Below are 23,830 nucleotides of genomic sequence, written 5' to 3'. Positions count from 1 at the left end.
CCAGACCAATAAGGGAGAAGGATACTTGCAAGCTGACTGATGAACCAATAGCTAGCTAGGATGTTCACAGATTGACAAGTGGTTGGGAGGCGGGGAAATAGCTGCAGTGGAAAGGGTGGGGGAGCAGCTTTACAGAAGGACTAATACAAATGGTTTGAAAATGATTAGGGATAAATGTATATACCATACCTATAGAGACCACACGATAACCTACGAGCTACAGCACCAACATTCAACAAAGAGGAACAGGAGGAAAGCATGGATTCTACTTGTGTAATAGAAAATGGGAAAGCTAGTGAGGTTAAGGAAAGACTGGTTTGAAATGTGCTAAATGAGGTAAACAGCGGAGGGTTTTTGACAGGGTGTGAGTATAAGCATTTAGAGAAATACTATTGATTCAATTCAATCCAAAAATCAAACGCAGAAATAAGACTCCCAAAAATGACAAAGAAGAAAACACCTGAAGATCACATGCTCAGCTTGCAAAAGGAGATGGTCTACGATGACATAGTCAGAAATATGAAGAGTGATACTGAAGACAAAGGTTGAGAAGGGAAGGAGACAGGGGTACCAAACTCTTCAGAGTAATGTTTTTGTTTTTGTTTTTGTTTTTAAAGTTAGAAAAGGTGAGTCCACCAAGAAAGGGAAGATTATTCATAGGCCTGGGCAAAAGCAAGAGATGAAGGAAGGAAGTCTTTCTTCCTGTGCAGGGAGTGCGGAGCAGCAGTGGTCAACTTTATCACTAGGTTGAAAGGGGAAATAACAGAAACAAAATTATTGTTTATATTGATGGTAAGTAACGGGAAATCTGGTTCCTCTTTCTAGGAGTGGAGAGAGTTCAGGAGAGATATGCTTTGGAAGGACCAACTCGTGTGTGTGTGTGTGTGTGTGTGTGTGTGTGTGAGAGAGAGAGAGAGAGAGAGAGAGAGAGAGAGTGAGTGTGTGTGTGTGTGTGTGTGTAGGGGGAACTTGGGGAGTATAAATGGCAATTCAGTCAAAAAGGAACATCTTGACTTGAAACTTGGCTCATGGTACAGTGCTGCCCTGATGAAAGCCAAGACAGACCAAAGAATTAGGAATGGAATAAATGGAGATACAAGGCCCTGGGTTCCAGCCCTACCTAGTACCACCCTGCACATACCTAAAATAAAAGGAATAGCAAAACCCTCTTGTGTAGAGAAAATGGCAGGGCATAAGGGGCTCATAAATTAAGAATAATCTTCAACTTCTAATTCTTAAATATAATTGGCAGTGCTAAGTGTACCTAGGTCTGCGATTGCCTCATTTCCTCTCTGCCTCCATGTCCCCCATCCCCGGGTTTCTTCTCCTGCTTCCCATTCCTAGCTAGTACAAAGGGGCACCAAGCCTATTCAAATTATTCAAAGAAATGACTACTCACTTTGATGTCATCTCTCGTATGAGTCTTATTCTGATTATTAAATTCTCTTGAGGAACAAACTGGGGGAAAAAACAATTCCTGGGATGATCATTCTTTTCATGCTTAAAGGTAAAACTCACCCTACTACTGGGTTCAACAGTAAATGTAAACCCTTCCCTTGTACATCACCACTTTTCTTCCACAGCTGCCCTGATGAAAGCCAAGATGGACCACAGAAATAGGGATGGAACAAATGGAGATGCTTTAAAGAGCAGAATTGGAGGCTTTGGTCAAAAGAAAAGAAAAACATAGGGTTTCTTCTGACTGAGTTCCATCCTCAGATAAAACCTTACATTCTTTGTGCTTTCATATTATTATATCCCCTAATTTTTAAAGGTTTAAATACACCTGGATGAGTTTTTGAGCCCATGAATTAAAAAAGTCTAGAAACTGAAAATCTCAAGAATGAATCAGAAAAAAAACAAGTAATGTTTTGTTTTAGACATGCCAGTGGGGATGGATAGAAAGACTTTAGGAAAATTGTCATTTTACCAGTACATCAAATAACAAGTTGTAAAACAGGCATTACCAAAGTTTGTTCTCTGGAGGACTCAACCAGGAGATGATCCATGAAAACCAGTTCTTTGAATCTATTAAATCTGAGAAATGTACATGTACCCATGAACCATATGTTCTTCTTAAAAATTTGCTACAAATACAAAAGGTTCTGAGAAATTCTTCAAGAAAGAAACCTAGTTGATGTGGTTCCACTCAAGCTTTTCCTGAACTTACTTGACCACAGAACTTTTTCTGCCTCCTAAAAATGTGTTTTGTGAAATGCCATCTAAAGGTTAAAAAGGTTCTAACTGGTCCCCATGCAGTTTATTGCATTCACTGGAAAGCAGTTTGAGTGGCAAAGCATTTTGTAGCTCTATGACCCAGCCACAATACTAGGAAGCTGGTGGTTGTTACTGATTTACAGATGGGGAAACTGAGAACTGGAGGGGATCACTGACTTGAATACTTTATTATACAAATACAAGGGACTCTGATACCTGTCTGACAAACTGATGAGCCATGATTCTTGGCCAAAAACTCAATGACTGAGTTTGGGGAACAAGCAAGTAGTAGTAGGGAGAATGGTAAGCTTTCTCCCTAGACAAAGGGTGATGGAGGATCTGTGATCAGGTGAGCTTTGCTTCTCTGGGTCTGTTTGTCCCTCAAGCAAATAGGAATTATAAGGACCCTAACTATAAAAGGATCACAGAGAGGATCACATGAAACGAGGTTTATGCAAGTACTTTATAGTTAATAATTCTGTATTGTATGCCTAAAATTTGTCAAGAGTAGATCTTAAACTGACAACTATGTGGGGTGATGCGTGTGCTAATGAGCCTAACTGTAATCACTTCATAATTCAACCACACATGGAGACATCATAAGTACACCATAAGTAGATAAAATTCTTATTATCAATTATATCTCAATCAGGCTCAAAAATATGATAAAGTTTCTACTCTCCAAATATGAGATTATTTCTGTAACAATGGTAGAGTCTAAAGGTGGGCATTTTTGTGACTTGTCTTTGCCATCTGAGGTCAGCTTCATATGTCACAAATTGCACAATGTAACAGTGGTATATAAAGTACAATTTTTTTTTAAATAAATCAGGTAGGTAGCTGGCCCCATTATGCTAGAAAAGATATTTCCTGAACCACTTGTACAAATGTCTTATAAGCAGCAAGAAAAGATACTGCATTGTGCTGTTTAACTTTGACTGCTTATCTGTACTAGGAAAAAGCTATGTATTTCTATCCCCAAACCATTAAAATTCTAATCAAGTTTTTTCCCCCAAGAGATGCTAATTTTTATTCTGTCAAAAAAAGGGCATTTAAAAACCTTCCATCTCCTATAACAATGATTTCTTAGGTACTCTGGTGCCTTTAATTGAGGTATAAATGACATATAATAAACCACATGTATTTTTCAGGGATACTAGAGAGTGAACCCAAGGATGGTTAACCCAGGGGCACTAAACCACTGAGCCACATTCCCAGTCCTTTTCATTTTAATTCAGAGAGCCTCGATAAATTGCTGAGAGTTGCTGGGATTACAGGCATGCACCACCACACCTAGATAAACTGCACATATTTAAAGTGCACAATATGGTTAGGTTTAACAAATTATACACCTGTGAAACCATCACCATAATCAAGACAGTGAAATTATCCTCTAGCCCCAGGGTCTTCTTGTACCCTTGCGAAATCCTCCCTCTTGCCACCTCTACTTCCCCAACACCAGGCAATCACTGATCTGTTGTTGTATACTTCTATGAATTTTTTGAAGTCTTATATAAATGGAATGGGACAGTATAAATTTTCATAGATTAGGGTAATCCAAGTTACTGAAAGTAGCAATACTTTACTTCTTTTTATTATTGAATGGTATCCATCATGTGGATGCACTATAATTTGTTTATCCATTTACCTGTCAATGGACATCACAGCTGTTTCCAGCTCTTATTCATATCTAATTAAATGAGCATTCATGTACACCTGTTTTCTTTCCTGTGAGTGGAAGAGCTCAATTATATGATAAGTGTATATTTAACTTTTTTGAGAAAATGCCGAATTGTCTTCCAAAATGTGCCATTTCACATCTCTGCCTCACTGTATGAGAATTCTAAATCCTGCACATCCTTGCCCACACCTGATATGGTCAGTCTTTTCAACTGAGGCCATTTCAGTAAGTATACAGTCATTTCATTGTTTTGATTTCCATTTCCCTAATGACAGATGATGTCAAACACCTATTTATGGGCTTATCTGTCATTTGGGTATCTTTGGTGATACATGTGTTCAGACTGTCCATTTTTCAGTTTTGTCATTTTTTTTCATACTATTCAAAATGCCGGAAGTAGTGTAAGACTTCTCAGTACAAACTCAATCAAAATTTTACACAATCCATGGTGCCCAAGAGGATAAAAAACTCATAAGAGCTGGATGCAGTGGTACACAGCTGTAGTCCCAGCTACATAGGAGGCTGAAGCGGAAGGATCACAAGCCCCAGGCCAGACTGGGTAACTAAACAAAGCATGTCTCAAAATAAAATTAAAATCAGGGTTGGGGGTGTGACTCAGTGGTAGAACACCCCTAGATTCAATTCCCAGTACTGAAAGAAGGGCAGGAAGTAAGCCCCACAAAATTCACATATCATTTCTAAATCCTATGCTGAACTAAATATTCTCTAAATGTTATGACAAACTTAAAAGGATTTATATTAGTATCACTACTCTATATAGATTCATAACAATTAGTGAACAAAATAATTGTGTCAATGTATTTCAGTAGTACTTGAACCACGTTAGTTACTCCTTGGTATGTTAGTGAAATCACCACAGTTTCTGTCCCTAAGCCACATTTCAAACCTCATACTAATCATACTCTAATCCCACATATTATTTTATGAAAATAATTTCTTACATCAAACTTGGGCCCACATTTAAGTAAGGTGCAGTGGTACATGCCTGTAATTGCAAAGTCTCGGGAGGCTGAGGCAGGAAGGTCCAAAGTTCAAAGCCAGCCTCAGCAACTTAGAGAGGCCCTAAAAAACTTAGCAAGACACTGTCTCAAAGTTTAAAAATTTAAAAAAGGGCTGGGGAAGTGGCTCAGTGGTTAATCTTCTCTGGGTTCGATGCAAAAGAGGTGATACAAAAGAGGTGGGGGTTAACTTTGAGGTCAAAATCTCTATCTCTGAACTTGGAGAGACAAGTATTGCATGTTTTATCTCACGTAGAATCTAGTGAGGAAAAAGATGACATGGAAATTGAAACAGGATCATTGGCAAAGGGGAGTAAGAGGGTAATAGGAAAGATGGATATGCTCAAAAGCATGCAACATTATATATATATATATAAATATATATATATATATCACAAAGAAACACTACTTTGTACAATTAATGCACACCAATAATTATAATGCAACAAGACAAAAAAAACTTCCATCTCATTGTGCAAGCAGTAGCAGATAAAACATGATTTGCAAATATGAGGATCAATTCCCCTGTAAGATCTGTATTGAAGGCTTGGAATAGAGGGCAGCTACAGGCTTTGCTTTGAGGAAAAGCAGGCCTGGTTCTGTTGGATAGAGCCATCTGTTATACACAGCCATTGGTTTGAAGCTCAATTGTTACAGTTGATGTGGGTTTCCTTTTAGATGCCTGGAAAATGACTCTGCTGACCACATCCACATTCTGAAATACTTTTTGAGAACTTGTAACCAAACTGCAGGAACTGACTCATTTTGCTGTGCCCAGCCACCACACAATCGTTTCAAAAGAGATTCAAGTCAAAGGCAGAAATATCAAGGGCTAAGAACACAGACAGCAAGTTGTCTATACTTCCATGGGGGAGTAAAGGGGGAAATCCCGGGGCACAGGGGGACAAAACGGCTCAAGGCCTAGAAGACCAAGACTGTGGTTGGCCTTAGAGAAAGAATCCAGAGTATGCTATTTCATGCACAACACACATGTTGCCCTCAGGCAAAGAAGTCAGAAGTTGGTGGCAAGGAAACCTTAATGTCTCTCTCTTTATATTACACCTTGAAAGTAGATTTGATATAGAGAGGTGTGCACAAAAGGGTTTGCGGAAGATGGTGTCTTCAAAGTCCATTCCTGAATTTCTTGTCCTCCCTCATAACTCAGTGAAGGGATGCTCGGAAAGTCACAAACATGACCTCTGTCTTCCAAGAAGATAAGCAGGAATGGACAATATGTCCTAGACACCTGAGATCAGGACTAGACATTAGCCTTGACTTCCCTGGGGCTCCCTTGTCCATTTTCTACATCTTTCTCTCTCTACTCCCAATGTGACTCGTCCAAGGTGGTTAATTTCCTTGTAATGTCACCACTCTGTTACTCTAAGCAGAGTTCATGCCTTACCGGAGGGTGTAAAGAAGCCAACTCGGTCTTCCTCCACATCACATTCTCTGTTCCTGAAGCCCTCATTTCTCCTCCCCACAAGTGAAACTGATTCAGTCAGTCAGTTTCAGCCAGAGGCTGTGAGGAAATCCGGTCCAGTTGAACTAAACTTATAAACAACAAAACCAGTAACTCTTCTGCAGGTGGGTGCCTTGCTTAAAAAGACTATGAGGGTTAATCCAAATGGACCACTAAGGAGTAAAAACATCAGGACAGATGATAAGTAAGTAGGTCTAAAGGCTCAGGGGGTATTAAGACCTGTATAACACAAATAGGTATAGAGCCCCATATGTGGTCAGGCCAGGTCATGGGGTCCCAGATGTTGATACGATGGTATACTTTATGTCTATTCTTTCCCCATGACAGAAACCACATGTCCCTAACACAAAAATATAGCACTTTTAGTATCAGATTATGAAAATAAGACAGTGAAAAGGAGCTGTAATCACTTTATGACAATCAACTCTACCTTTAAGAAAATGCAAATGTTTTTAACAAGGCTTTAAAAGAAACAGCATATATATAATCCCATGCTTCCCAACTGGCCAAGTGTTTTTATTGTTCCATGGTCCCTTTCTGCCTCCAACTACAAAATACAAGCCGTTCAAAAATTCTAAACAGTTTATGACTGCATGCAAACCGGCAAACTTATGCCCCACGGAAGACAAACTTTTAGCAAATAAAAATCTAATCAAAGCACTCTTACCACTAGCTACTTCAGGTACCTAACATCTGAGCAGATGTGGTAGAAAGAATTACCCACTTTGAGCTCCTTACCTATATTATATGTGTGCTTTGAACAGCTCAACTTTATCTTTCTTCACCAAGGTTTTCTTATCATAATTTAAATCACCAAAGTAAAGTTTTACCAAAAGAAAACCAAACCCAACTCACATGCACTTTGGTTACGAGGTACAAGGGGTCCAACTCTCTAGGACTCTTACACAAATCACCTACACCCTCGGATTACCATACTCCTTCTTTCTAATTCTCATTTCCTACCTTCCAGCAGCTTCTCACTATGTTCAACAGGGTCCCACATCATCTGCCTGCTATGCCTGCAGGTAGGTGTTGAAGGAGTTATATGAAAATATAGATGAATGAAACAAGTGAACAATAAGTGGAATAATGAATGTAGGCAGGATTGGAATATCCTCTTATTGGCAGACTTAGCTCAGGGATTTTTTCCAGAGATTTCCAAGCATTTTGAATCTATGGGCTACTTTCACCTTCCAAGTCAAAATCTCAATCTATACTTAAGATTAGGAGGAAACTGTCAATGGGAAACCGTTTCCCATATTCTGAAAATTAACTACTTAACCACAAAGTTTTATGGGCACAGATATAAGTTTTGCACTTATAGAAAGCACTCAGAAGTAGATGAAGACAAGGAAGAAAAATATCAGTAGATACACATTTTTACTCATTTTTCTTTCTACAAATTAAACCTATACCAGATAGAAAAAGGAATCTCCAAAAAGGTTGATCAAAGTGCATCCCTAGGGCCCAAATGCTCACATATTCTTCCCTTCCACCCCCATTTTCAAGTGAAAACTTCAGAGGAAAAAAACAGGGGAAGTTACATGAGTAAATTTGCTAGTGCATGAGATCAACTGAAAACAAGGAATTCCCCTCCTGGACTTGGGTGACCTAATTAAAACTCATAAAGCACAAATGACTAAGACTGCTCCCATTTATTTGTAAAATAAGAAGCAGAAAAAGTCAATTTTGTATTTCAATATTAAGGGGGCCAGGCCTGGAAGATGTGACACTTTATAAGACTAGAAACCAGAAAGCCATTGCTGAGATGTTTGGGTTCAATAATTTTTACTCTACCTTTCTGCCCAAAGTACTTACTATTTGAACTGTCAATAGCCTGTTTGGATTTAGATACTGTTTCTATAACTTCCCTAAGGAAGTGACATTCCTTTACCTTTATGATCCTCAGTGTCCTCATCTATAAAATGGGCATGATAATTGTTATCAGTAGGCTGCCTTGAGGATTAAATGGGTCAATGCAGATGGAGTATAAACAACAGTGCCTACCGAGAACACAGGAAGGATGCAACATATGGCAGCTACCATCTTTGTTGCTATCATGCTCAATCTGATATGGAAAAGGTTGTGTAATTTACCATGGATCCATAGGCCTTGGGACTAAACTGAAAGGATTTGGGAAAGAAACACAAGTGTATTAAACCCCAGGTTCTGCAACATGTTTTACACAACCATACTATGCACTAGTTCTGAAGCTCCATACTATGGGGCTTAGGAAAACAAATGGACTCACTCATCAGCTACCAAGGGGCAAAGTGAACTTAAGGTACAAGTGTTCTGGTGTGCTAAGCCTGCACCTCTTAAGGAATAGACACTTCCATGGATTCTGTGAACAGGCACCTTTTATGGGGGCTATGGGACCAATGCCACATGCTTGATACTCACTGGAAAATGTCTAGAGGTATTTTTTTTCCCTAGGCAATCGAAACTGTGAAAGCTCCCTGTAAAGTTTTTCTGGGCCTACAAAAGTTCACTCCATCTCTCTCCATTTTAAGAACTCAGTATACGTATATGTCTATGTGTGTCACACATGCAAAAATCATCATCAAGAAAAATCAATGTGTTTTCATTTTTAAAAATCTTTTATCCATCTCTTTTTAGGAAAGGTAGGAGAACTCTGATACCACCACCAGCAATAGCCTTTCAGCACAACAGGCACACCTCAGAAAAATTACTCTCTCATGACACAATGGGGAGAGCCTTTAAAATAAATTTAAAAAACCTCTGCTTGCTCTTCATAATCAGTGACTCTCATCCTCCACCTTAAAATAACTACTTCCACTGCTTATTTTAAAAAGCAAGCTTTTGCTTTATTAACCATTTCAAAGAGTTTATTTTGTTATTTACTACAGCTAAGAAAAACAGTGACTCAATTTTTATACTGACTTATAAAAGCATATTAAATTCAACTTTTATATGTATGTAAACTGCTCCTTTACAAAAGCATTTAAAGAAAGGAAATTAACTACAATGATAATTTACATAACCACATTGTTTACAGTTAATAATGTGTGTTTTATGTTTTAGATTATCCTAAATAGTTTGGAATGTATAAATTAGAATAAATACAGCATTGAAAGATAATAAGTTACAGTTGAGAATTTTAAGAACATGAGCCAAGAAATGTAGAAGATTAAATCACTTACATTCTTTAATATTATATTTTGAACAATTGTTTTATATTGATCTTTTTCCAAAAAAAGGGAAGTATGCCAATTTAAGATGTTTTTCCTGAAATAAATTATATAATCTAGCTTCCTATATCTATCTAAAATGAAGGTCATTCATAAAATCTAAATTTTTACCTTGCCTGTTCTTCAGTAAGTTAAAATCTTCCTTATGTGAATAAAACAATACTAATGAGCTCATTTCTGATTTTTAAAATACCCAAATACATTCAAATTTAACTCTATCCCCTCCTAAATATAGCTATCCAGTCTCGTAATTCTGGCTGTACAATCTAAACACTCAGAAAAATAAGTTTTCAAAGCTATAAACATAAAATATCAGCAAGAAAAATCCACTGGGCAGAAAAATTTTCATTATTTATAGCAGTCTGAAACTGATAGGAGGGAATGAGTTTGAAAATAGAGATCAAAGAAGTACACCGAGGACCTTTCAATTTGTTCAAAGATAACAATGCTACTAGAATTTGACTAAAATGTCAAACAAATAAGTAAAATACACAATGTCAGAAAGACAAAAGAGACAAAAAGAAAAATTAAGCAGGGAAGATGGATAGGGAAATAGGGGGTAAATCTAGGCGGCAGCCATGCATTTGGATTTTATATTTGTGGGGACTACAGAGACACTTTCCTTTTTTCCAAGAAGTAATGTTAAAAGTATCCTTTTGTGGATTCAGAAACTCACGAAGCTAAATTTTCACAGGATGCCTGATTTCCTCCAAGGATCCTTGCTATCTCCCAGTGTAAATCCCCTCCAAGGCAACAATGCCCTCACCAGAGACTAGACCACCTGCTTGAGAAAGGGCCAAGATATTGTCTACAAAGACACTTAACTATGCAAGAAAATTTCATTGGGGTTAGTTAAGGAAAGAGTTACTTCCTAGGTCTTCATTTTTGAAGCTAAAGAAGTCAGGCTGATTCACTAAAGGAGATTAGATCCCTAGAACTCCCACACTCCCGCCCAGCAGGACCTGTTCTAAGCATTCCACATAGGACCCTGGTAATAACCAGTGATGATACCATCAATTTCGGATGACACCAGGCATCGTGTGACCAGGAATAAAGGAAACAGCTGAAAAACACCCCTCTGACTCAGTCAAGGGTTCCAGTGCCACGGCTTCAGAACTCTCTCAACCAGCAGAATGCAGACTGCTTGTTTCAAACCTTGGAGCTCCATTACTTCCTGCCTGTGTTACTTTGAGCAATTTACTTCCCTTCTCTGTTTATTGGTTTCTCCATGTAAAATTGGACTACCAATCATGTTAGGGATATGTGGGGTTTTTTAATTAAATAAATTAGTACATATTGAGCATTTTACACCAAAACATATCTACTAAGTACCTGCTATGTGCCAGGCACCGTTCCAGAAAACAGTGATACATTTAGAACAGAGCATGACACATAATATGAACTGAATGTACATTAGTAGTCAGAGGGGTAACAAACCCTTATCTGGGGATCTGATATAGTATTATGTTCAAACACATCAATATTTCTATGACAAAACAGATGAAGATTCATATTTACTTAACTACGTAAAGACTACAACTAGCTCTGCTAAGATTAGGTCAGCATTTGCTACCCACCCCCCTTTTTTAATTTTCAGAACTTTTTGGAATTCAGAAAAAATGGTGGACTCATATTTATTAAAGGCAAAACCCACTGAAATCTTTTCCTTGCTAACTTCTGGTGCTGGTGATGAAATAAATTGCCAAAACCATTTTAGGAGCAGAAAATGGGAAGTTCTTCAGGCATGAAAATCCACCACTGCATAATTAATCTATGCTGCATATTGGCCTTAACAATCCCTCTCCTCAAATACAGTATTCACATATCTTCAGTCAACCAACTCATTTCCACAAATAAAAGGTCTCATAGAATCTTTCAAGGACTTCTTTACAGAAGTAATTTTTGAAAAGGATAAAACATTTTTAATAGTACAACCTTGTCTTTCCCACAGAAAAAAAGACAAAGGCTATTAGATGACAAATGAGCAACTGGTTTAAAAACATGTGTCTTGCAAGAACACAGTGCCCTCTTGTAGTCATCCTAGGGGAGGTGAATAAATGTTATGCCAAAGTGGCAAACCATCCTGCTGCTACCAAAGGAATTTTCTCCGCATTTTAAGGAAGTATTTTCAGCTCTTGAAGAGCTATACAATAACTGGTTCAAGATGTTCTCACTGCTGGTCAGTACTGGATAAAAGATTTGCACAAACCCATGGAAGCTGACTTCTGTCGCCTCTTTATTGCCCCCATATGTTGTTATTTATCTTCCCCAACTTTTCTGACCCCTTTCCATTGATTTTTGTACTGAAGTATTGCTTTGTTCCAGAACTATGTTTACCACTCCCATGGCGATCTGGTACACAAAGGCAAGTCGGGAAGACATGAAACGAATGGAGATACTTATGTTGCTTCATGGTTTTTCCCCTTCTCATTATCCTCCTACTCAATGAGACTGTAGTGGGAGGTCTCAATGACATTTCCAAACCGAGAACTTAAAGCTACATTTCAACACCCATCTACTCAGTTGTCATAGGAACAACACTGCGAGGCTTATCTGGGTTCCAACAAACAGCCACTTGTTTCACTGGTGATTAAAGCTCCCCCTTTAAATAAAAAAACAAAATCTACATAGAGATATACACACACACCTTAAAAGAAGAATTTAATTGGGCAAAACTATATATCACCTTAACACATTTTTTTAAAAAAAGCCCAAAGGAAAAGGATTTTTATTACTGAATGTGCAAGTATCAGAGACTATTTGAAAGAAATTATTTTGAAGCCTGTCGTTTAACACAATTTCCTTTAGTTTGTTTTACATACCCACAACAACATATGTGGGCCATTAGTGGGGGGGGTGGGGGAATATTAAGGGCAATGCTATGTTGTTCATTTTACATGTACTTTTTAAAATTAAAAAATGAGAACAGAGAATGGCAAATAAAATTCAAAAGATGAAGCTTTCAAATAATTCTTCTGGGATACCTACCCTTTACAACCCAGTGAACTTCCATCACATTTCTTTTAGAACTCAAGACAATTGGCTTCTAAATGGATGAGGAAAACCTACAATTTATATAGTGGCTCCCCGCCCCCCATCAAGCAGAGCAATATTTAGCCAGATTCTTAAATCGCCATGTATGTACATCAAATGCAAAATTGAAAATAATTATGAGTCACTAAACACATGTTAGCAATAGAATATAAATTATCTGGGAAAATTTTCATAGTTTGTCATCATTTTTCTGTCTTAAAGATTCTAAAACCTATAAATCCATGTGTTTTAGGGAAAGCAGGGCCACGCCTTAATCACAAGTATTAATCACTGGTATTCACAAGTTTGCATCACCAATTCCCTGATTCACTGGGGGACCTGCCCTTCACAGGCATGCTTATCTTGTCTTTTTATCTCTGTTGAAAATAAATACATAAATAGAAGGTTTGACAGCTATTAGGCTGAGAAAAATGATCTTCAAATTCCTCAAAGTATGTTAAAGGAAAAAAATGGCAGGGAATAGATTCCACTAGATTCATCTTTCTCTCTTCCACCTTCGTTCCACTTCACTGCCGACAGAAACTGTTGCCCTACTTTATTATGTACTTTTCCCTTTCAATTTAAGAAATAACAGAATGGAAACTAAAAGTCAAAAATGGTGTATCAACTTTGAATTTCGCATGAAGTACTTAAAAATAAATAAATACTATATGTCCTAGATAATCCAAAACATAACTCTGTAATTTTAATTATATGTATTCAAAATAATAAACTACCATAATTGTGTATGTAACTGCTAGTTAAAAGACCAGATATTTTTCCCATTTAAATCTATGTAAGTAGACATCACATGATTACTTCTATTGACCAATAAGAAACTGGTAAAATCAGGTGGCGCCCACCATTTTAACGTTCTTTTCTTATTCACTTCAACCTTTTCGGCACAATCATTCTTAAGAAGACAAATCAAGCAATCAGACATGCCTAACATAAAATCCTGCTACCTTACAGTTCATGAACAAGAACCTATTTTATAAACACATTCAAAGCTTTATTTATTATATTTTTCTGTAAACCTAAAACATAGAAGCAGCTCATATTCAAGATTAGAACATACAGAAAAATAACCATCCTTTGCTATACTAATATAATCAAACAGAACAATCTTAAAATCTATGACATGAATGCAAAAAGAAAAAAGAAAACCACCAACCCTGTTACCATCGTAATCTGCCCTTCACAATCAGATGTTTCTGATGCATTACTTCAACTTTGAATTTGTAAAGTTCTAAGGAAATAAATACTGGATAGCCCCGGAGTAGAAAAGGAGGGCAGTTCTGAAAGCATTCCTTCAAATACCATATGTACTATTCAGAGTAAATGGAAATCTATATCCATGGAAATTAATGCCACAACTCAAACAGCCCATTTTGATTTTATGCTTCTCCCCTAAAAGGGGGCAAATTAAGCAAAATCTAGTTGCATTATATATGCCTGCCCAAACTGGGAACGCTCGGCTTGTTTTTGTTAATTACCTGGCTTTTTCTGAGCCTTTATGCTATATTGCTGGGCTGCTGCTTTTTAAAACTCCTCATTCTGTTTATGTGTGCTCTGCTCTACATAGTTGTTAGGGGTCTGTGAACAATTTTGCAATTCCCCCCCACACACCATATGAGATCTATTAGGGAGCAATGCCACTTTTCACTTACCAATTCTGGATAAAGCAGTGTTTCCTGGTGACAGAATGCTGCAGCTTCCGTTCGTGAAAACTCCCTCTTTGCATCTTGATAAATACGATTATAAAATGTCTTTGTTCCAGATCACACGAGGCACTTTTCTTACAAAAGTTTTCTACATTTCACTCCTGTGACAAAACAAATCAGAACCGGGGTGGGGGGACAGGGAGTAAGTCTACACAAGTTCCTGGCAAAGATTTTCAGCAGCATTTTTCTGAGTTTAATCAGTAAGCTATATTAAAGTGACAGTTACCAGTTCAGGAAGCGAGTTTGATCAAGTTAGTCACGACCAGTTTGAGTGTCTTCCACTGGTGTGTGGACCCCAAGGAAGCAGTCACTTGGTCATCTATCACATGTGGCTGAATCACTGGACAGACCCCACCCCCCACTCCGCCCCTGTTGAGCAGCATCCCAGGCTGGAGAGCAGCCGGTGGCCAGACCCGGGACCTCTTATAGGGACCCGCCAATTAGCTGCTGACCAATCGCAGTCAGCACCTAGTACCTAAGTCACATGACAGGGCAGTCCCTTTGACTGCAGGATTTCTGAATTACTGGGGTTACACAAAGGACACTCATTCAGGAAAAGGAAAAAAAAAAAAAAAAAAAAGGCATAAGCCGAAACAGAAAACGCCCCGGCTGCGACAACTCCGGCTTTAAAACAAGGAACACCCCAGCCTCATACAGACAGAGAAAGAGCCACAACCAACCCAGGATGAAAATCAGAAAAATGTTTGGCATGTACTAAAAAATAAGCCCAAAGCAGAGGATGAGTTTACAAACCCACTTCAGCTACTCCTTGTTCCCCTTCCTCTTTAGTCTCTGGACAATTTTACATTCTGAACTTCATTTTTAAAAGTTCCAGTGAGCCCCCTGCAAAGTTGATGTAGGAAAACGTGTGAACCTTTCTTCCCATCCTCTCAAAAGAAACCTAAAGGAGACTCGAATTTGCCACAAAAAGGTCCCCAAATGAAAGGCATGTATTTTAAAATAGTTGGATAAATTAAGCAAAATTAAACATTGCCAGGACAAATTTAATGATAACTACCAAATTATTCATACATACCTATCTCTCATATAATTGTTTAGACAGTCCACATCGAGATATTCTCGTTAAGTGCATGAGCCCACTTAATGAACTAACTGCCAATTTACTTTTATTTTAATAACCTGAATTTATCTGCTAAATACCTCTTACATCCCAGGAAGAAATTCCACAGTAACCACCCCTACCATTCCTTGAACCTCCAAAAATGGTACTTACAAATGTTCCGTGTTTGGATCTGTCCGTTTCTTCTCCACCCCCACTCCCCTCCACCACCCCACATCTTAAGTCAAAATATGGGCTCAGCTTCTTCCTTCAAACCTAGAGGCCTTATTTTATCATGCCAGACTGCAACAGCTCCTTCTCTGAGGCAAGCCCGGAACACTGTGCTGCTTGCCATTCCCAATTTATGGAAGGAAGCGTATGTCAAACAAACCAGGTGATGACTCAGACTGCCTCCCCCGGCCACGTTCTCCCTAGAATGGGAGGGTAGCGTAAGTGCAGCCCATTTGGATGTGACTCAGTTTTATTAGACTGGTGGTTGTAGTTGATCTGACAAGCTCACATTTTTCTTTTATATCTTGTACATTTAAGGATCAGAATGCACGTTTCTAATTGGTTTCAAAGATCGGGATCACGTAAACAGGAAAGTTGCAAGATTATTTTTTAAGGTTCGGCAAGGCTCTGGTCCCATTCACGAATGTGTAATGTTTCAGAACTCTGCACTGGAAATTTTACAACTGGGGCAACCAAACATTTGATTTTATGCAACCCTGGTAAACAGGTTTAATATAGTTAACTTGGCCTGCCATCTTTACCGGGGGACTCAGACTCAATTCTGAGGAGCCGAGTTAAAGTCTTAATTCTGGGGCCCACGTGGCAGGTTCTTCAGGAAGTGGTCAGGAACATGAAAGCTGTGTTGCAGCTTTCACTTTTGCATTTACTGCAATTCACACTTAACCTGACCTACTCATATTCATGCACAATGCAATACCAACACACTGCAATGAAAATATGTACGACTTTTAATCCCAACCTGCCTAGAAGCTGAGAGATGAAAACGTGAATATTACCAAAAGGTATTTGTGAAGATTCCAATTAAATAATTGACATGACTCAAAATGTCTTCCTCTTCAGTAAAGAGTTTACTACTGAGATGAGCGGACACTACATAGAGTAAATTGTTGCCAGGTATTACGCAGACAAGAAGAATGCAGTAATAAGAAATGCAATTCTCCACATGAAAAATCTGGAAGGCTCAGACTGAGCAGTTTAACTACAGTTATCGTTTTTCTGCATACTTCCTTTAACCTTGAGCAAAGTCAGCAACTGCTCTGACCAAGGCCTGGCATTTACTGTTGATTACGCCTTGATGGACAGCTAGTTATGTTATAATGTACATCATACATTCTATTTTTGTAACATAGAAAAATGTTCAAATGTCTAATTTTCAAAATCACAGATAAGGGCAGAAAAAAGTTACAAACACCGAGACAGTATGAAACAGTTAATTCAGGAGTTGACTATTCACTTTACAAAAAGATTCCCGGTAGGGTTTTACTGGAATAAATGCCACATTAAATTTACATATAGAATTGGTTTTCAGAAATTAAACTCACAAAACAATTTAGAAGTGTTTCCAAATTACACTTTTGAAGTCTTTTTATTTTAACTATGTGCACACATTTCTCACCCAGTTATTAAAACTTATTCATACTTCAACAGGGATGCATTAATCTAAGACACTGACTTTTCCTGAGTAAAGTTTTATTGGCTTAAAGACAGTTACCTTCCTATGATACACAGAGAACATAAAATGTATAATTATATGGCTTTCAATGGAAATAAACACAGGCTACGAAAACAGAATGTTAATAAAAATCAAACAACTAAAACTCTGGCATCTAAAAGGACCTATAATATCTTTTAAAAGTCTGGCTTCTGAAATCAGACTTGCTGGGATTTGAATCCTGTTTCTGCCATCCGCAGCTGTGGCACCTAGATTTAAAAGGTCCTATGTGTAAAAGCTAAGAACAGTGCCTGACGGATTAACTCAGGAGTTATACACTGCTCTGTGAATGTCATTTCTGAATAAAAAAAATACAGCTATCACTTTAAAACGGCATACAAGAATCCCCCTTCCAGTTGGCCCAGATGGGTCAAGACACTGGAACTATAGTCAGGGAAGAAGGCAAATGGATCAAAAACGGGTGGGGGTGTCACTACAGCCCTGATAGAAGCAGAGCATTCCCTCTGATGTCAACAGGGGCCCCAATCAGAGGCACTGAGGAGGGGGAAAAAGCACCATAGGTCCATTGTGTCTTCTCTCCACAGGGTCATGACTTAAACCCCACCACATTTCCCCCAAGAGTTGGGTGGGGAACCTCAGTATACATTCTCTTCTACACTGTCTTTCATTAAAAAATTTCACTTCTTAAAGGGGCAAACAGCCCAGGTTTCCATCTGAAAGCTATATGAAGCAGTTCAGTTCAAGCATCCCACAAACCCTTGGGTAACAAAAGCTAATAGTTTCCAGTCAGCATATAACATATTTGAAGAATGATAAAAAGGACAGCAACCAGACATTTCTGAGGTGCAGGCAAGCTTTATAAATACGCAACTCCTCAAATATGGTGCTCGGCAGTGTTCTGGGGGAGAAGAGTGTTTTGTTTGAGGGCGAGCAACTGCTCCAACTTGTCTTTATCCAGGCAGTGTTTCAGAGACAGATGGTAACATAATGGGGGGAAAGCCAACAAAATGGAGAGAGGGTGGGTGGGATTACAAATGAGTGTTGGGGGAAGGCCCAATGCTCATCCCCTCTGTGTGGGAGCTTGGTTCAAAGACCTGATTCAACAGCTCAGTGAGAGGCTGCTTTGGAGCTCCAGCACAGGCTTCCTCTCCATAGGCAATCGCTAACCCATGATCCCACTGTGTCAGGTTCCCAGAAACCAAAACTACTGGTTAAGGTCAGCCAGCCTGGGTCCCTATTCTAGTTCTAGGACTATTACCTGTGAGTACCTCGGAGACTCACTTCGTAGAGAGTGGGAATCAATGAGAAAATACAAGGAATCCCTGCCTCAATAATGTTTGCTACTGTCAACAGCTCACTAAGGGTGAGAGCAGCCACTCCTAGTGCTAATCTTTCAATTCCCAGGGGAGGGGGACAATCTGAGGCTTCCAAGTCACACTGTTCATTTGAAGGAAAATAAAGAGACTTTATCACTTATGTTTTATATGATCAAAAATCCCTGAAGAGCTGCTATATTCACTTTTTTTTTTTAAATTATACCAAAGTTCCCTACTTTGGGAAACAGATTAGCTTATATATAGTGGATGGAAAATTTCCAGCATTAGAATCTTTTCACAGAAACCCGCTGCCATGGCTCCATGTACACCTTTACAGACACACACACAAACTATGTCTAGGTTTATATAAGACACTGGGAACGTTTCTTTATGAGGACCAGCCTCTATTCCAAGCTTTTCATGTTATATAAGGAGCCGCTCTGCCTTGTCTTCCTGCAATAATTTCAGATCTAAGCTGTATACTTCACTCAGGAGTTTTTATTAGTTGTCTTCTTTCCCCACCCATTTTAAAGAACGAACTGACTCAGTTTTTTTTTTCTTTTTTTTTTTTTTTTGATGGCAACATCACTGGGTGGGAGTGAATATGGGAGTGGGCAGGGTGGGAGAAAGGGAGGAGGAGGAGGAGGAGGAGGAGGAGGAGGAGGAGGAGGAGGAAGAGGAGGAGGAGGAGGAGGAGGAGGAGGAGGAGGAGGTGGGAGCCAAGAGCTGAATCACAGCCATGTGAGTAATCTTGGGCTTTTTTTTTTTTTCTTCCTAAGGGTATGAATCAAATTAAGCTTGTTTTGCTGTGGGTGAAGGAAGGGGAATATAATAATAGCGTGAATCAGAGCAATTATCAAATATGCAGCACTCACTAAAAATTAATTACAACCACTGATTTCTCTCGCCAAGTCTGCCAAAAGATGCCAGAGAGCTTTTGTTAATCACTATAATCCTTGACAAAAATTCTTAAGGGTTTGAACTCGATTATCACCCTCTTCCCTTTAAAAATTTCCTTTTACATGTGAACTTCAGAAACAGGAATAATTTTGGAGCTTCTGTGAGATAATCTTTGGCCCTTGGAGATAAGTGTGAAAACTAGGATAATGCTGGGTAGAGACTAGATTACGTACTATGTAGCCATGAGCACTGCTAGCAAAATACTAAATTTATGAAAACAATTGCTCAAATAAAGTTGTCCTAGGAAAATTTTGAACTGCCTTAGGCTTAAATAAATAAATCCTTATCAATTTAAGAATTTACTAGGAATAACATAAGAAAAAGATGGATCAAGAGATATAAAAATCAGTCTGGGGAAATTTGTATATAGATACAACTAGAGGAAAAATTGACTAAGAAGAAAGGTTAGAACAATCTATTAATGTTTTCTACCCCTGTGCAAGCTATGCATTAGGAAATCAAGAGAGCTTTTAATTTTCTATCATTGAGTCACATCCACAGACTAAAAGGGCATATTTTGAATTCTTCTGAGACTTTGTAACATTTAATTACATCAACAAGCTAAACTGCACTGTCTTATTGGTTACCTGACTATGATTTTCTTGTCTTTTAAACCTAAGTATGCATATTCTATAGGTAGGCAAATGTTCTCTGTGAATTTAATGCCCTTTCAAAATGGTCTGCATACAGGAGCTCAAACAAAACAATGCTTTTATTACATTGTTAGGTTTTCTAAAGTTCATTTATGTTTATAGAAGAATGAATGTCATGGTACCTTCACTTGAGTCTCCAAATAAATTATTTTAAGACTACTCTGAGTAAGTCAAGGTTTTTAAACTTCTTGATTTCTATACATTTCTCAGTTTGGAAATATTAATCTGTAATGATGGGCTCTTTGGGGATGACAATCTGTATGCACAAGTTTGCATATCTCTGAAATCCTGCCCCATGTAACATTAACATTTGGAAATCTTAAGATGTATTTACAAAATCCTCAGATATTAATCAGTATTGGGTTCATATAAGATAGATCAGAACAGTTTTTAGACTGGGTAAATTGGCTATCTCTACCCCACCACACCTTCAAGTTCACTACCACCTCATCTCAGTTAATATATTACAGCATTTAACTACTTTTAAAGGCAGTATTCTCCCAGCTTAGAATCTCTAAGTTCCTAGGCAGTAAAAACAATATTCTCATGCCAAATTTTGTCACATCCTGCTCTGTGTCTCTTATAAAGAGCTAAAAGAAATTTCCAATTCATATTTGTCTTCTCTCTCGCTCTCCCCCTCTTTTTAAAAAAAAAAGTTCTAAATAGTAATCATAAGGGAAGACACTGAAAAATAGCTCTCATCAATTCTCAGGAGTTTGAGTCCTCTGAAGATTAGAGTGCTTGAACAGTCTGTATGGGTTTTTCCTGCTTCCTAGTACACCAAATGTTTGAGGCTGGGGATGGTGGTGGGTGGGAAGGCTGCCATTTTGATGGATTAAATGGGGAGAACCAGGGGAGAACCAGAAGTCTCAAAGGCATCATTAATGCCAAGTGGAAATGAATTTAAGACTGTTTATAATCAGTCACTTAAGTATGCTGATGTTACCTGGTTTTCATCCAACAATGACAGGATTTCAAAAAAAAAAAAACAGCATCAAGGACAACTTCAGGAGCAGTTAGTTACCTGAGCAAAGACAGGGTAGAGATGAACGGAAAGGTGGTAAGTGATCTTGGCTGGGAGGTGATGAAGACAGACAGAAAACAAGTAGTATTCAGACTGGGAAGGTAAGAAGATCAGGGCCCCTCATAATCTAGACTACACTCTAGAAGTTGGGCCTCCAGGACAGATGACAATACAGAGTGTACAAAAGTGCAAGTGAAAGGGAATAAATAACAGAAATGAAAAAGAAAACAAGAAAAGGAAGGTACTATCTCATTTGAAGAATTTGATTTTAATAATGAGCATCGGCTTCCAATCTTATGCCTATCAAGTTCCTGCTTTCATAGTTTTCCCAGAACAAACCTCTCAATTTACTCCCGAATTTATAGGATCCATCATTATCCTCTCTCCCAAGATATGGCCAAGTCATCAAAAACCATGCAGCCTATGGGAAGGTAATAAGCAGAACTGGGGTGGTGGTAACTGAAAATGGTAAAGAAAAAGCACAGAGGTTGCTTGATGTACAGATAAGAAAAAGTCCTATCATGTGGAAACTGGACTGGAGCCCTAGGCTGACGAAGGGCGTGAGAAAGAGCTGGGCCAGGGACCTGGCGGGAAAATGGGGTGGGGGCTACCCAATGAGTCGCTACCCTTACATTCCTTCCAACTACAATTCTAGAAATCTCAGTTGATCTATTTCAAGTTTTTCAAAGAGCATTTTAAATCATGCAAAAATGATTTCTTCAAAAAAAAAAAAAGTAATGCTAAAGCAAAACCAAGTCCATGAAAGAGTTCCTCTGTTGGAGAGTTTGAGGCCACAAATGAATTTTTTTTTTTTTTTTTTTTTTTTGCGGTGCTGGGGATTGAACCCAGGGCCTTGTGCTTGTGAGGCAAGCACTCTACCAACTGAGCTATCTCCCCAGCCCCACAAATGAATTTTTGAAGATGTTTTAACCTAACATGATTTATTTCTTCCATGTCCTGACAATCAACATATAAGTCCCTCTATAGCACCTGTGCCTCTGATCTGGTGTCTTGTGTCCAGGAACCCCAACCCCTCACGTGAGGTGACTGACTTTATATGATAAAACTACCTTTTCTCTCTATTCCTGTAAGATGTATTAAAAACTGCAGAGTCACTATAGTTGTACAAGATGTCATCACAGGAAGAAACTTGGGTGATGGACACCGGAGACCTGTTTACTATTTTAATAACTTCTAAGGAGCCTATAGTCATTTCAAAAATAAACAAATAAAAAGCAAAACCTGCAAACTGTCTGAAAAAGTTATCGTCAAACTGATTACACAAAAATGAGAAGTCAAATTTCAGAACTACATAATTAGTCCCAATCCTGCCAGTTCTCCACTGAACACTGTAGAAAGACATTCCTTAGTGAAACTAAGTCTAACACAAATGTCTAGCCAAGTCTCTTTGTTCCTTGTTTAATTCATAAGGAAGAGTGATATTCATTATCTTAGAAACGAAAATGTAAACTAGTAACTCTAAATGAGAAAATTATTAATTAGTCTTCTAAGATCAAGAAAATAACACCATACTATTCCATCCCAGCTGAAACACTATTGATCTTAAGACTCTCCATTACTTTAGAAACCACTAGGAAAGAAGCAAATTTAGTCAATTAACTGACTCAATGTCTTAAAAACAGTCTTGGGCCATAGTCCAAGTAGATTGGCAAAGTTTGTTCTGGGGTATTTTGGCAATTTCTTCTGCCTTCAGTTGCACTGCTTGTCATGCAAAACGTAACACAGCTTTAGCTACTTCTTTCTAGTTGTTGCTTTGAAGGTAGAATTTCAGTCACTTCCCCAACAACAAACATTTGCTTCACTAATGCCAATTTTACCCCTTTGCTGTTGCCATGCCTTTCTGTATACACAACGACACTGTTACAATGTCAATAAACATGCACTTCAAAGAGTAATTTTATTGAGAGCATAACAAATGGCAGGTACACTCTGTATGTAGAACCAACAATACAAACAACTCAAACCGTTCACCTTGTGAACACCTATGGCCAACTTTGTGGATGTGTGGACAACAGCAACTGTATCATGACTATTGCTGGGCAGATGGCAACTGAGAGACCCAAACCATTCAGATGTGCATCCCAATTTTAGAAATGATCAAATACCAGGGGGATGGGCAAAATGAGTGTCTTAGGATACATGATATATCATAAATACTGTAAGTTCTCTTCCAGCCTGAGCAAATCCTCATTCCCTGTAATCTATTTCTGACCACTCTGCCCAAGAAATTCATTCACTCACTCAAAAACTTCTTATTAAGTATTTACCAACTATGCTAGGTCCAGGAATACTAAAATGAACAAGAGATAAAGTCCCTGCTGTAATGGAGTTTCCAGTTGGGCAGGGAAGGAAATAGAATCAAATAAATGCAATGAGGACTCAAACAGAATAGAGAAGGAGGCAATGCCAGGGTACAAGTGAGGGTAGTGGTGAGGGAGTTTTTTTTTTTTTTTTTTTTTTTTTTTTTTTTTTTTTTTTTTTTAACGTTGATCAGTGAAGGATGATCTCTATCATCAAGTAGACACAGAAGTGGTTCCATAAATGTACAGCAAACAAATGTGGGTGGCAAGGCAGAAGAAAGACCTGTGCAGGCACACTGAGGTGAGAATATGCCTGACTGAATGCAGGGACAGTCAAAAGGCTGGTGTCACCACAGCAGAACAAGCAAGGAAGAAAGAAGAAAGAAATGAGACAGATTAGGCTGGGAAGTAATTGGGGAGCCGAT

At 38.4% G+C, this 23,830-nt stretch overlaps 1 long non-coding RNA gene across 4 annotated transcripts in view; it reads right to left on the bottom strand.

Moving 5' to 3' along the window:
• Nucleotides 1-23,830, bottom strand: part of LOC306651005 — a 99,383-nt gene that overhangs the window by 8,818 nt on the left and 66,735 nt on the right. For all 4 annotated transcript variants that reach the window (XR_013761077.1, XR_013761078.1, XR_013761079.1 and 1 more), the window contains one exon: nucleotides 14,313-14,467. This is a non-coding gene — a long non-coding RNA (uncharacterized lncRNA). The remainder of the gene's footprint in view (nucleotides 1-14,312; nucleotides 14,468-23,830) is intronic.

The sequence above is a fragment of the Sciurus vulgaris genome (assembly GCF_902686455.1).
Source record: "Sciurus vulgaris genome assembly, chromosome: X".
Taxonomy (NCBI): domain Eukaryota; kingdom Metazoa; phylum Chordata; class Mammalia; order Rodentia; family Sciuridae; genus Sciurus; species Sciurus vulgaris.
The sequence above is the reverse complement of the archived record's forward strand: the minus strand, read 5'-3'. Positions and strand labels throughout refer to the sequence as shown.